The sequence below is a fragment of the Bufo gargarizans genome, chromosome 1, assembly GCF_014858855.1.
Source record: "Bufo gargarizans isolate SCDJY-AF-19 chromosome 1, ASM1485885v1, whole genome shotgun sequence".
Taxonomy (NCBI): domain Eukaryota; kingdom Metazoa; phylum Chordata; class Amphibia; order Anura; family Bufonidae; genus Bufo; species Bufo gargarizans.
Window position 1 is genome coordinate 548,173,277 of NC_058080.1, and position 15,231 is coordinate 548,188,507.

General features: G+C 38.7%; 1 protein-coding gene across 2 annotated transcripts in view; it reads left to right on the forward strand.

Moving 5' to 3' along the window:
- Nucleotides 1-14,006: 14,006 nt before the first annotated feature.
- Nucleotides 14,007-15,231, forward strand: part of LOC122924476 (transport and Golgi organization protein 2 homolog) — a 197,181-nt gene continuing 195,956 nt past the window's right edge. The window contains exon 1 of one of the 2 annotated variants that reach the window (XM_044275585.1): nt 14,007-14,070. The gene's annotated coding sequence lies outside the window, so the exon portion shown is untranslated. The remainder of the gene's footprint in view (nt 14,071-15,231) is intronic. The other variant, XM_044275587.1, reaches the window with a different exon arrangement.

Genomic DNA, 15,231 nt, shown 5'->3' on the forward strand with positions numbered 1-15,231 from the left:
GGCACAGTAGGCTGATTACCATTACCTTTTTTTACTCTCAACAGCATGTACAGGGGCTGCGGCCAAACTTTGCGAATGAATGCACCGCCAACCCCATGAATAATTTGGGGCCCCCTTGGCTGCATCCGGACATGCAAGTAGTATCTTGTTACTTGTTTTGCATCTCAGTGTCCACTACACATGCGATCGCACAGATGAGATTGTCTTAGAGGGTCATTATTTCTATTATTAAGGTGGTAATCACTTATATTTGCATGAATCTATATACCCCTGTGGGAGCCTGCACTTCATGCTATACATCCACTATTATGAGTTATGCACTGACCTGGTGCTCTTCAATGGTCTATATATAGGATTGCGATATCTGACCTTTATAATTTATGACCTTTATAAGCTATTTAATGAATGAACTAATATTGACCAGTTAACAATCTGGTCAAATATTGTCATCACAATTGAGGGGCTGGCTGATTGCCTTGCCACCTCTTATCAATGCCAAATAATAGCACTGTACTATAACATGTCCCCTGAGGAACCCGGCAATCTATTAGGGTGAAACGCGTTGGGACTCTGACACCCGACCACACGCCACCAACCTAGGAGGCAGTATTTCTGGTGCTCAGTATATATATCTATATTGATGATACATCTGCAGGTACAAATGTGTACGGCAATTTTGAGATCATTTGTTTGATGACACCTAGATCCATAGGTAATAACACCTGTGGTATCTTGCGAATTTGGCATGACATTACCTTTGGGAGCAATTGCTCACCCACAGTACGTAGTTATTATGATTGTGGGAGATCAATCGCTTAATATACTGTAATTTTCTTTTTTTCTTCTATATACCTAGAGTAGGCCCCGACTGAGGTTACCACCTACACTATAGGGTATATTCAGGACTCAGCAGGAGGTTCCAGAACACGGGATCGTCCTTATCAGGGCGGCTATTCCGTTCCTAGGCAGGGGCTTGAGCCTAGGGTTAGGCATAGGGACAGATTAGAATCCACAACTGTCCACCCTGTCCATCATTGAGCCTGCCATCTGGACATCACAGTATCATCCCATGCCATCAAGGCTATATCTTTTCTTTCTTTTTTTGTTTCTTTGTCTATGTATGTTTGTGGGAGTCCGTTATTTTATGTAAATTAGATTAAAGGCTACGTTTTAGAACAGGTTGTTCCCTGTGATTACTTTAAATATACATATATACTTCCTGTGGTATTACTCCTTCTGACGGGATATCGTCTTAGCTGTGATTTAACAATTTTTCCCTGTCACCCGCTCTCCTTTGGGGAGGGACTCCATCTATCACTCGAAACCGGAGTTGTGAGATATTATGTTTTAATTTTAAGAAATGCTCTGGGACAGGTAATTCAGTCTTAGAAATATCTACCTCTCTTACTCCGGAGAGTAACATCCGTATAAAGATAGCGGTGTTGATTCAGTCTGTTTCTGAATTCCTGGGTCGTTTCTCCCACATAGTAGAGTCCACATGGACATTGAAGCACATAAATCACATAATCTGATCTGCACGTATAATAGTTTCTGATTTCGTATCTCTTCCCTGTCCGGGGATGTGTAAAAGAACTCCCCTTTAGTATACCGTTACAATTACAACATCCCAGGCAAAGGAAGCAACCCTTTCTCTGAACATTAGGCAAAGTAATCCGTTTAGTATCTTTATGTAATAATCTGTCGCCTACATTTCGTGGTCTTCTATATGACATAAGGGGTGTAGTATGGAATGCCTCAATGTCAGGGAATGATTGTGCAAGTATGTGCCAGTTGTTCTTAAGAATATGTGCTATTTTTTTACTACATGTTGTATAAGTAGAGACAAATTGTATCCTTTGGTTCTCCTCTTGTCGTTTTTTACTCTTTAATAGTTCCTCTCTTTTCAAATCATTAACCCGCTATCTATGTCTCTGTACTAAGGCTCTTGGATAACCCCATAATTAAATCTATTACACATCTCATTCATTCTGATGTCAAGTTTTTCCGTCTCTGTTACTATCCGTTTCACCCTAAGTAGTTGGCTGTAGGTTAGTGCTTCTTTCATGAATTTAGGGTGGTCACTTTTAAACAGTAGCATGTTATTTCTATCTGTAGGTTTTACAAACAAATTCGTCCGCAACATTCCCTCTACACATTGCACTGTTGTATCCAGAAACTGTAGACTAGTTTGGGAGTACACTATCGTGAACTGTAGTTCTTCGTGGATTGAGTTGATATATCTTTGGAACTCAAAAAGATCTTCCAAGGTTTCAGTCCAGATGAAGAATATGTCGTCTATATACCTCATCCAGCCCTTCACTAAAGTAAAGTGGCTGGATGGGTATATAAAACATTCCTCAAATCTACTCATGTAGATATTTGCGTATGTTGGGGCCACATTGGACCCCATTGCGGTCCCACGCTGCCATATATAGTATGTATCCTCAAAAAGAAAATAGTTACAGGTTAGTACGATCTCTAATAGAGACAGTATGAATCTTGTAATATCTGGTTTGATCTCATCCCTAGAGAGGGCTCATTCAACTGAATCGAGTCCCTTGGTGTGGTCAATACTCGTATAGAGACTGACCACATCAAAGGAAACAAGGTACTGTCCATCCTCGACATGTAATGTTTGTAATTTACCAAGGAAGTCCGTTGTATCTTTCACATAAGACTTTGCAGACAAGAAAGGTGGCTGCTCCCAGAGACTATGGGACGCCCTGGTGGATTTATCAAACTTTTGTGGATTTTTGGCAATATATACAGTAATGGTGTTACTGGTCTTTCTACACATAAATATTCATGTAACTTATCGTCTATCAAGTCTGAGGCATAGGCATCATCTGTTAACAGTTTCAATCTCCTCTTAATAGCAAATTTGGCGTCAGTATCTAAAGGTCGATATACCTCTGTCACCCAATTGTCGTTGTATTTCTGCTATGTATTTATCTGTATCCATTATGACTGTAGCCCCTCCTTTGTCAACTCTTTTGATAGTAATCTCTTTTCTACCACTAAGTTTTTTTAAAGCCCCTTTCTCTCCCTGACTATTAACTCTCCCTGTTATTTTTGCTATCATGTCTATTGGCGTTAGTTTTAATTTTTTCTACGCCCTTCTTAACTAAGTCTATATATGTGTTTACTGCATCCTTAGTAACAGGAGGTTGAAAATCACTATGCAAGTGCAAACCCATTTCCCTCAATCTTAACCCGTGTGGTTGATCATTTTTCAATACTCTGTGTCTCAGTCGATGTGGTCACACCCTGAGTATCCTTAAAGAAAACCTGTAGCTTAATACATCTGAAAAATGTTTGCAGATCTATCTCACAATTGAACCAATCTATATCTGAGGTGGGACAGAAATTCAACCCTTTCTCTAACAGAGATATTTCATCATTGGACAAGTCAATGGATGATATATTTACCACTAGAGTTTTTTCTTTTTCTGGTTCCATTCTTATTTCGCTTGCTGTTTCTGAATTGCCTGTCTATGTTTGCAATCCAGTGGCGGCTTCTTTGAGCGAATTATCCTTGATATATCGCTTCCTCTGTCTATGATGCTTACGTCCCCCTCTTCTTGTTGGTTTTTGCCACTTAGTATCGTTTTCTGCTCTAAAAACTTTGATCCTTGCTTATTTCCCCAGAAGATTCAGTATCTGTATTGCAGTTCTTCCTTGTCTGTCGTCTCATAGGTCTTTGCCTTCTCTGTATTTTCTTTCTTTGTCCACCTTCAATGGGATTTCTTTTATATATCACCTTTCAGATAATCTTCCTGATCCCGAAACCACTTCTGTCTTTTTAACGTCTCAATGTTAGCCCTGTATGTCTGGAGGTCTTTATCTGTCTGTTCTTTCATTGTTATATAGTCTTGTGTTGTCATCATGGATTTTAATTGTATTTCCAATCCTTCTATTCTTTTCTTGTTCTCTATTTGTTCTCCATATTTAATAACATTATGTCCATAGATTGGAAAAGAGAAGTGGCGCACTGGACTGGTACTGACACAGGAGGTGCTCTCAGTAAAAAGGATATCACCCTTCCTTTAAATAGAAAATCAATAATAAAAAGATACTGGGCACTCTCTAACTAATGGAACCTAATAGTTTAATAAAATACACCATATACACTTTAATACATTATGCATAAAATTACATACAATAACAATAAAAATAGATTCCTCCACCTATTGGTACCAATTAAAATCTATATATTAAAAATAGAATAAAATGGCCTCTGGGTGTTCGGGGTATATATCAATCCTAGAAAAAGTGTGTATCCTTAGGAAGAAAAACTTTGTATAGAGTTCTGCCAGAACAAGTTGTTGCAATCAAATATTGGTGCAGTGATACTATTGAGCGGCGTCCCGCTTTTACTCACTGTTGATCTGCAGTATAGAGCTCCGCTGTTATGGAAGTCCTTTGGATCAGGGATTTCTCCGGCAGTCCGCGGTTCCCCTGCTGTTTCTCTAGCGTCGCTCCGTAGATGAAAGAGCCGGCGCTTAGATATTATTCACAGCCTCCTTTTCTTGCGCTACACTCGTTGTACTGGTGGGCGTGCTCAGATTTTGAAGTCCGCTCCCAGAGAGTGCGCGTCAAGGCTGTTGTTGCGGTAGCAAAGGTTCCGATAGCAACGGTAAATAATCCAAAGCGTCCAAGTATAACGGGGGTCCTGGCACCAAACGCGTTTCGGGGTCTATTGTTACCCCTTCCTCAGTGGTAATGCCTCCCCCTTGTGAATCTCCTTATAAAGTCTTTACTGATTAGATGACGCTCATCAGCTGGGTGGGTTGGTTTCTTTTTTTCAAAACCTGGTATGGCCCCGAAAAACACCTATTTATCAAGAGAATATTTATCTTCGCCGTCAGTCCTTTATTCACATATAAACTCATATATTGAACTTTATGGCACACTTGCTGTGCTACTTACTGGCTAGAAGATGTTAAATTGGCGTGGGACAGACTCCCAAGTCTGCGCAAGTTTATTACACCCTGTTCGGCTTTGTATGGTATTTTCTTTTTACCGCAATATCATCTGCGGTATTCATGCGGTTTTGGACAGGATGGAGGTTATCCCCCCTAACCGTGTAATTGTAAATTTCCACCCGAACTATCTTTATACCAAATCAATTCCATTTAAATGTGCATCAACAATATTATAAAATATTTATATAGAAATAAAAAAAATTTTTATAATGTATATCTAAAAATTCATAAAAACATAAAACACACAAAAAATACATATATAGTGTCTTTCTGGATACAATATTTTTGTTAACCTTCATTACATCCTGGGATGTCATATTTTGCTTATTTTCGTTGTAAGTTTTCTTAAATATTCGCCAATTAGGTTTTTCTTTACATCTATTGACTTGGTATATTATATAGTTTTCTTTATAGTTTTTTATGGAGGTAGGGGCACATTGTTATTTCTGATGTTAAACATATATATGTTATTAATATAATCAAATTTACATATAAGAAGGATGGTATTGTGGATCCACAGAGCATATGTGTGATGTGTCTCATTATCCGACACATCACACATATGCTCTGTGGATCCACAATACCATCCTTCTTATATGTAAATTTGATTATATTAATAACATATATATGTTTAACATCAGAAATAACAATGTGCCCCTACCTCCATAAAAAACTATAAAGAAAACTATATAATATACCAAGTCAATAGATGTAAAGAAAAACCTAATTGGCGAATATTTAAGAAAACTTACAACGAAAATAAGCAAAATATGACATCCCAGGATGTAATGAAGGTTAACAAAAATATTGTATCCAGAAAGACACTATATATGTATTTTTTGTGTGTTTTATGTTTTTATGAATTTTTAGATATACATTATAAAAAAAATTTTTATTTCTATATAAATATTTTATAATATTGTTGATGCACATTTAAATGGAATTGATTTGGTATAAAGATAGTTCGGGTGGAAATTTACAATTACACGGTTAGGGGGGATAACCTCCATCCTGTCCAAAACCGCATGAATACCGCAGATGATATTGCGGTAAAAAGAAAATACCATACAAAGCCGAACAGGGTGTAATAAACTTGCGCAGACTTGGGAGTCTGTCCCACGCCAATTTAACATCTTCTAGCCAGTAAGTAGCACAGCAAGTGTGCCATAAAGTTCAATATATGAGTTTATATGTGAATAAAGGACTGACGGCGAAGATAAATATTCTCTTGATAAATAGGTGTTTTTCGGGGCCATACCAGGTTTTGAAAAAAAGAAACCAACCCACCCAGCTGATGAGCGTCATCTAATCAGTAAAGACTTTATAAGGAGATTCACAAGGGGGAGGCATTACCACTGAGGAAGGGGTAACAATAGACCCCGAAACGCGTTTGGTGCCAGGACCCCCGTTATACTTGGACGCTTTGGATTATTTACCGCTGCTATCGGAACCTTTGCTACCGCAACAACAGCCTTGACGCGCACTCTCTGGGAGCGGACTTCAAAATCTGAGCACGCCCACCAGTACAACGAGTGTAGCGCAAGAAAAGGAGGCTGTGAATAATATCTAAGCGCCGGCTCTTTCATCTACGGAGCGACGCTAGAGAAACAGCAGGGGAACCGCGGACTGCCGGAGAAATCCCTGATCCAAAGGACTTCCATAACAGCGGAGCTCTATACTGCAGATCAACAGTGAGTAAAAGCGGGACGCCGCTCAATAGTATCACTGCACCAATATTTGATTGCAACAACTTGTTCTGGCAGAACTCTATACAAAGTTTTTCTTCCTAAGGATACACACTTTTTCTAGGATTGATATATACCCCGAACACCCAGAGGCCATTTTATTCTATTTTTAATATATAGATTTTAATTGGTACCAATAGGTGGAGGAATCTATTTTTATTGTTATTGTATGTAATTTTATGCATAATGTATTAAAGTGTATATGGTGTATTTTATTAAACTATTAGGTTCCATTAGTTAGAGAGTGCCCAGTATCTTTTTATTATTGATTTTCTATTTAAAGGAAGGGTGATATCCTTTTTACTGAGAGCACCTCCTGTGTCAGTACCAGTCCAGTGCGCCACTTCTCTTTTCCAATTTTTGCCACTTTCACCCCGGTGGCAGCACGGACTGAGCACTGACATGGACCTTTGGAACCATATAGATTTAAAAAAACAAAAAGTCGATAATTTCTTATTTGAAGACAATAATAGTGGGGAATCTGTGGATGACGACATTTATATAGGCACAGTGTTTAGAGAATTGGAGGGACTAATTGTTCGACAACTAAAACAAAGATGGGAAATAAAAACCCTTAAAAGATGCATAGAAATCAAACGGATCCCTAAAGGGCTATGCCATTCAAAAACCCCAGCCCAGGATTTATGCAGCCCGGATTTTAATCAAGAGTGGGATAAATTACTACAAGAGCAATCAATAGCTCTAACCCACCTGATTATTACCAGACGCAGCAAAATCCTGGAGGAAACCACACAGAAAATTGCTGAAATTAAACTGATAACAGACAAATTTCCAATAAATGAAGAAACTAATATACTACAAAATAGAATATGTAATAACATAGACAAAATTGAACGAGAAATAATGGACAAAAAAATAAAAAAATTATTTTCCTACAAAAAAGATAGAAAAGAAAGGAACGAACATAATGTGGAACAAATAATGACAGAGAATGAAAACGATATACAAATAGACACGAACACAGTAGAAAAAGAAAAGATGAATAGAGAGACAAATAAACACCCTCACTACACCATTCCAGTACACAATAGATTTGAAATGCTTGAGGAGAGGGAGTCTTTTTTAGATCGGACTCCCCCACATCACCGCACACGTACGAGAAATCCATCACCTTTGAGGAAAACACACAAAACATACTACAACCCACCGACAGACCACCATTACAATTTGAGGGACAGACCTCAAACACACTGGACACAGCAGGATTACAAAACACCGAGGACAGGGAGACACCAACACCAACCAAATCCTCACAATCACAATGCACCAACCAGAAGGTATCACGAGGAAGTAAGGGGAAAACAAGGAGAAGTAGGAGGAAGAGAGCACTATCACAGATAAAAGACACCACAATTAATAATGACGCAATTATAAATTTGAGTTCCACCACATTAACAGGAGTCCAAAGCCAATTACTAAACAAAGGCCTGAAGTTCGCACCGACCGAGAAATTAAACAAATTTACAACTTTTATTGGGATTGAGAAATTTATTAGACGGTTGTGTTTGAAGAAATACTTTGCCAAAAATCCGATAGGAAGGGAACAAGAAACGATAGTAGAAAACGAGAAGTATACCCACACTAATCTAAAAACATGTTCCAAAAAATACCCAAGAAATGAAATTAGCCAAGAAATGGCAACATTTAGAGAAAATGTGGGTAACGACATACGTAAGATAAAAAATACTAATAGATACAAATGCCAGAATTTGACGAAAGGAGAAATTGGGATTATAAAACAATTTCAAAAAGATAATAATATTGTCATCCGACCTGCAGACAAAGGAGGTTCCATAGTTATACAAAGTGCTGAAAACTATAACTCTGAATGTCTCAGGCAACTATCAGATACCAGTACCTATCAAAAACTTATGAAAGATCCCACAAGTGAATTTTTTGAGGAACTTGTTAACCTGTGTGAAGAAGGCAAAATGAAGGGTATTTTAAAAAATGAAGAATACAATTTTATTTTAAATAAGCACCCGAGAATCCCTATTTTTTATTGTATACCAAAAATCCATAAGGATATGAAAAATCCCCCAGGTCGCCCAATAGTGTCAGGGATAGACTCATTAACATGTAATCTGTCCCAATATATTGACACACATCTACAATCTAAAGTTAAGAAAATTCCCTCCTACACCAAGAACTCCACAGAAATAATTAAAACTATAGAGAATATGCCATTTCAAGAAGGTTGGTGGATGGGATCCTTAGATGTGCACTCGTTGTACACGATCATCAGACACGAACAAGGCAAGGAGGCAGTGAGCGATCTTTTAAAAAAAGAAGGTAGCCTTAAAGAAGAACAAATCGAGTTTTTAATAAGAGGGATTGATTTTATATTAACACATAACTATTTTTATTATGAAGGAAACTTTTATCTACAGACCCAGGGCACGGCGATGGGCACCAGGTTCGCCCCCAGTTATGCCAATCCTTTTTATGGCATTTTGGGAAGAAGTTGGTTATAGCCCCTCGACTGGGGACGGACCTGGTGCTCTGGAAAAGATATATAGACGACGTGTTTTTTATTTGGAAATCGGGCAAAAGTAGTTTGGAAGATTTTTTAACCAATATTAATGTGAACAATTTTAACCTCAAATTCACCCATACTATTAGTCAAGAAATTTTAGAATTTTTAGATTTAAAGATTTATGTAGAAAATAGTTGTATTAAAAATTGCACATACATTAAACCTGCTACAAGGAACAGTTACATCCTTTATAGCAGCTGTCATCTTCCAAATTGGTTGATGAATATCCCACAAGGACAATTTCAACGAATTAAACGTAATTGCACTATGGAAGCACAATTTGAAAAGGAAGCAGCAGTGATGGTAGAAGCGTTTAAAGAAAAAGAATACCCAGAGACATTAATTAAAAGATCCCTAGACAAAGTAAGAGGAATGCAAAGGAAAGATTTTTTTGAAACTAAAAAAATGGAAAATAAAGAAGAAGCAATTGAACAAATTAGGATTTTATTACCGTTTAACAATGAATATAGAAAAATCCAAGGAATCATAAGCAAACATTGGCATATATTAAAGAAAGAAAAAACTATAGGCGCCTTGATTCCATCAAAACCATGCATTACATTCACTAAAGCCCCCAATTTGGCCAACTTGGTAGCACCAACTATAAAAAAAGTTAAAAGAACTGAACCCTCCATACAAAATTGGATTCATATGGAAGGATTCTATAGGTGTGGGCAATGTAACAACTGCAAATTAACAATATTCCCTCGCAAAACAGGAGAAATAATTTCCTCTGTCAACCAACATAAACATGTCATAAAGGATTTTTTAACCTGCAGCTCCGAAAGTGTAATTTACATTATAGAATGTCCCTGTGGGAAGCAATATGTCGGTAGGACAAAAAGGACTTTGAAAAAACGTATATCTGAGCATGTGGCTAACATTAAAAAAGGATTGGAAACACATGTATTGTCCAAACACTTTAAAACGACACACAACCAAGATCCATCAGGGATAAATATGCTGCAATAGATAAGGTGACTAAAGAATGGAGGGGAGGGGATCATATATGCAGGATGTCAAGGGTGGAGACACAGAGAATATATGAGCTAAACACTCTTGTGCCGGGAGGACTGAACTCAGAGTTCGAATTATTCGGATTCTTATGAGATAGGGGGGGGCCCGCGGCGGGGGTCGGGATCCTTCCCAGTGATTTTATTTCTGGGGGGGTCCGGTCCTCCGCGGCGGACCTCCACCGGTCATTCGGTCTCATTATCCGACACATCACACATATGCTCTGTGGATCCACAATACCATCCTTCTTATATGTAAATTTGATTATATTAATAACATATATATGTTTAACATCAGAAATAACAATGTGCCCCTACCTCCATAAAAAACTATAAAGAAAACTATATAATATACCAAGTCAATAGATGTAAAGAAAAACCTAATTGGCGAATATTTAAGAAAACTTACAACGAAAATAAGCAAAATATGACATCCCAGGATGTAATGAAGGTTAACAAAAATATTGTATCCAGAAAGACACTATATATGTATTTTTTGTGTGTTTTATGTTTTTATGAATTTTTAGATATACATTATAAAAAAATTTTTTATTTCTATATAAATATTTTATAATATTGTTGATGCACATTTAAATGGAATTGATTTGGTATAAAGATAGTTCGGGTGGAAATTTACAATTACACGGTTAGGGGGGATAACCTCCATCCTGTCCAAAACCGCATGAATACCGCAGATGATATTGCGGTAAAAAGAAAATACCATACAAAGCCGTACAGGGTGTAATAAACTTGCGCAGACTTGGGAGTCTGTTCCCACGCCAATTAACTATCTTCTAGCCAGTAAGTAGCACAGCAAGTGTGCCATAAAGTTCAATATATGAATTTATATGTGAATAAAGGACTGACGGCGAAGATAAATATTCTCTTGATAAATAGGTGTTTTTCGGGGCCATACCAGGTTTTGAAAAAAGAAACCAACCCACCCAGCTGATGAGCGTCATCTAATCAGTAAAGACTTTATAAGGAGATTCACAAGGGGGAGGCATTACCACTGAGGAAGGGGTAACAATAGACCCCGAAACGCGTTTGGTGCCAGGACCCCCGTTATACTTGGACGCTTAGGACTATTATACCGCTGCTATCGGAACCTCTGCTACCGCAACAACAGCCTTGACGCGCACTCTCTGGGAGCGGACTTTCAACATCTGAAGCACGCCCACCAGTACAACGAGTGTAGCGCAAGAAAAGGAGGCTGTGAATAATATCTAAGCGCCGGCTCTTTCATCTACGGAGCGACGCTAGAGAAACAGCAGGGGAACCGCGGACTGCCGGAGAAATCCCTGATCCAAAGGACTTCCATAACAGCGGAGCTCTATACTGCAGATCAACAGTGAGTAAAAGCGGGACGCCGCTCAATAGTATCACTGCACCAATATTTGATTGCAACAACTTGTTCTGGCAGAACTCTATACAAAGTTTTTCTTCCTAAGGATACACACTTTTTCTAGGATTGATATATACCCCGAACACCCAGAGGCCATTTTATTCTATTTTTAATATATAGATTTTAATTGGTACCAATAGGTGGAGGAATCTATTTTTATTGTTATTGTATGTAATTTTATGCATAATGTATTGAAGTGTATATGGTGTATTTTATTAAACTATTAGGTTCCATTAGTTAGAGAGTGCCCAGTATCTTTTTATTATTGATTATGTCCATAGAGTAGCAGTTTGAAATCTGTGTAAACTTAATGCAAAAATCCAATTTTTTTGGTAGTAAAATAGGCCTCAGGTGTGTTCTCAAACCTCGTGGAATCCGCTCTGCAACATAATACTCCTTCAAGGTAGATAGATGTAGTTCATAGTTAATATATTGTTTTAGCTCTGACTCCTATTTTCTCTTGAGCAAATCTTTGGTTGGTTTATTCAAAAACGAGCCATCTCCCACTGCGCCATCCAAAATTCGTGTCACCTCCTCACTTTAAAAAACATATTTGCTTGGTGAATCCATTATAGACTACCACATGAAACCACAAAAAAAAAAAGTTCATTTGTGGTACCGTGTGCACGCTACCAGACAGCCGATAACTTGAAAAGAACTAAATGTAGCAGCACAGTGGAAAAACAGGTGTAAATACCGTTCCTTATTGTGGTGGTGCCTGCCGTGTTGTTTTTTTATATATGGTCTTTGCGACTTGTTCCATGATTGGGTATTTGAGTTGCACAGTTATCATTTGAGTACCCGTATGGTTGATCATTTTTCCAGAAAAAGGGATGATATGAATGGGAAGGCCTGACTATGTTGGGTTTAAGGAGGGTAACCTGGGGACGGGTAACCTTAGCACCCGACAGGGCAGGATAGTAGTGGTTGGAATAGAGGAGGGGCGCTCCTCTTATCAAATAGAGGATTCACCCACCTTGAATTGTTTGTTATGAAACCAGGGGTGGACACGTCGACCCCATATAGAGATGGAGGGAGACGTGCCACCCTTAGGGTTATTAAAATGGTTCTATAGGGGAAGGAGATAACCCACACGTGACCAGAAGTGGTTAATGACCCCATATGAGCCCTTAATAAATAACTAACCATGAAGTTAAACTCATTAAAATAAGACTAGACACTCTGTCCTTAAATCATGGAAGAGTAGCGGACACCTAGTCGGTATAATGTATATAACAGATTCCTATATGCCCTGTAGATAATAGTCAGAATTACCCCATCTTTTATGTGGAGGATGAGTAATAACAGACAAATGTAATAAAAAAAGATTTTAATGAGTGAGGGCTTCTCTACTATATTAAGTGGAAAATGCTGCCTTAGTTGTTTATAATAAATTGACAGAAAAAACGAGGCAATAGATAGTGGAGAAAGCTGTTTACTAAGTTGCCATAGCGCCGGCCGGGGACACACTGTGCAGGAGCGGGGTACCTGACGTCGGATCCGGTGACTCTGAGTGTCAAGCGCGCATGTGTCGGGTACGCACGGAGTGGCAGGGATGAGAGGAGTCTTGTTTCCATGGAGCGCACCAGGTGGGTGTGTCCTCTGCAGGCGCTGTAGCATGCGTCATAGAAGATGGCACGCATGCGCACTAGATACTAAGGAACGCCGAACTGAGCACGGTACTCGATAGGATATGTTCTTGTGTGCGGCCTCCTGAGTGATATGTTCCCCAGGTCTACATTGAGCATCACAGTAAGTATGTTCTTAATGTATTAAATAATATGATGTTTGGCACTGGTTGATAAATAGTCCTTATAGCTGCACAGAATCACAGAAAGGGGTGGTGCAAATTTTTAATATTTAATTGTCTATTAGCATAATTAATTGGGTCATGTGACCTTTTTGAAAGGGTATATGTATTCAGCTTTGTTCACATTGTTAGTTGCTTGATAAAGACCACACAGGTCGAAACGTCGCAAAGTGTTGGTGAATAAACCTTTGAAATCAAGACTGGAGAGTGCTGCGGGTTTTTACTATTGCATTCCTGTTACCAAGACAGGGAGGATTAAAAGGGTTGATAGAGTGTGCTAGGTTTCCTAAATGTAATCCTAGTTATTTAAAAAAGCTAAGACTTGGAGAAATCAGTTATGTGGGCAATATCATTTCCTTTCCAAATGCCCTTTGAGATGAGTTTAATTAGAAAGATAAGGACATTTTGTAACTGCTGTTATTTCCTGAACTACAAACTCATTGCTCAACTAAACCAGCCCAGCTGCTACATTGTGAAACTTTTAAACAGTGCCCTCATCAGCAGCTAATCCCTGAAGGAGAGCGGTGGAAGATACAGGAGCCAGATAGTCACAAGGTAATTGTAAGCTGTTTTCTTTGTCCACCAACGAAGACTGTGACACATTAATTACTTGTTTGTCACTTTACTGCAAACTATGTCAAAGATAATGGAATTTTAACTCCTAATTTGTGTATGTTGCCTGTGTATAAATCAGTATAGGAACTGCCAAAGGGTGAAAGTGAAGACATTTTTAGAAGTGCATAAGGATTTGATTACAGTGGTTTTCATTAAACAAGATATATACAGTCTATCTATCTACATGTATATATGTAACTATTGTAGGAAGGCGCAAGGGTCTGTCGTTGACGGAAGGTATGTGTCACCGAAGATCCTGGCCTCGGTGAAGTAAGACCCGGTATTTTCAGGTGTCAGCAGCAGCTAATGCTGATTGACACTTTGCTATTTTAGTATGGCTGTATAGCTGATCCGGGACGGCTCTTGGAGTAGTCGAAGTGATGGGTGGGTGACTACTCCCCATGTTCCAGGCCGGGTCTTGACTGGCCTATAAAAAACCCAGCAAGCAGTCTCAGCTGTGAGTGATTACCTCTCTCTGACAGAGGAGCCCTGGCAATCGCTGGTGTGGGAACTGAGTCCTGTGCTGGGCTGAAAAGCTGAGACCTGTGTATTGGGAGAGCAGGTCACCTAAAGCCTGCAGTTTGACTGCTGGATGCAGAACCGCCAACAAGGTGACCTTTCATGTTGTGCACAAACTTTCTACTTGGTGTGAACAAACACCAACCTTGCAAAGAGTGTTTTTTGTTTGACCTTATGCGTGAATAAACACGGACATTTGAATTACGAACTTGCACTTTGCCTCTGTATTGCACCCGCCTATCCCAACTACCAGAGCGAATGCCTACACTATGTATCTGTCTATCTACAGATGTAGCCAAGCTAAGCTTGATGGTGAACACTAGTGATGAGTGAAGCGAGCATCCTATATCCCAAATTGCATTGGTCAAAACTTTGTTTGAATACTGTACGGAGATTCATCGCGAGACTTTGGTGAAAAACTTCAGCATTCAAATTTGATTAAAATTGAAAACCATTTTAAAACAGGAATCCAATGTCGGCTTTGGTACCGACTGGTACCTCAGTACCGAAGCCGACTTCAGAACCAAGTTTTAAAATGGTTTTCAGATTGAAAAATCAAATCCTGAAGTTTTTTACCCGTGA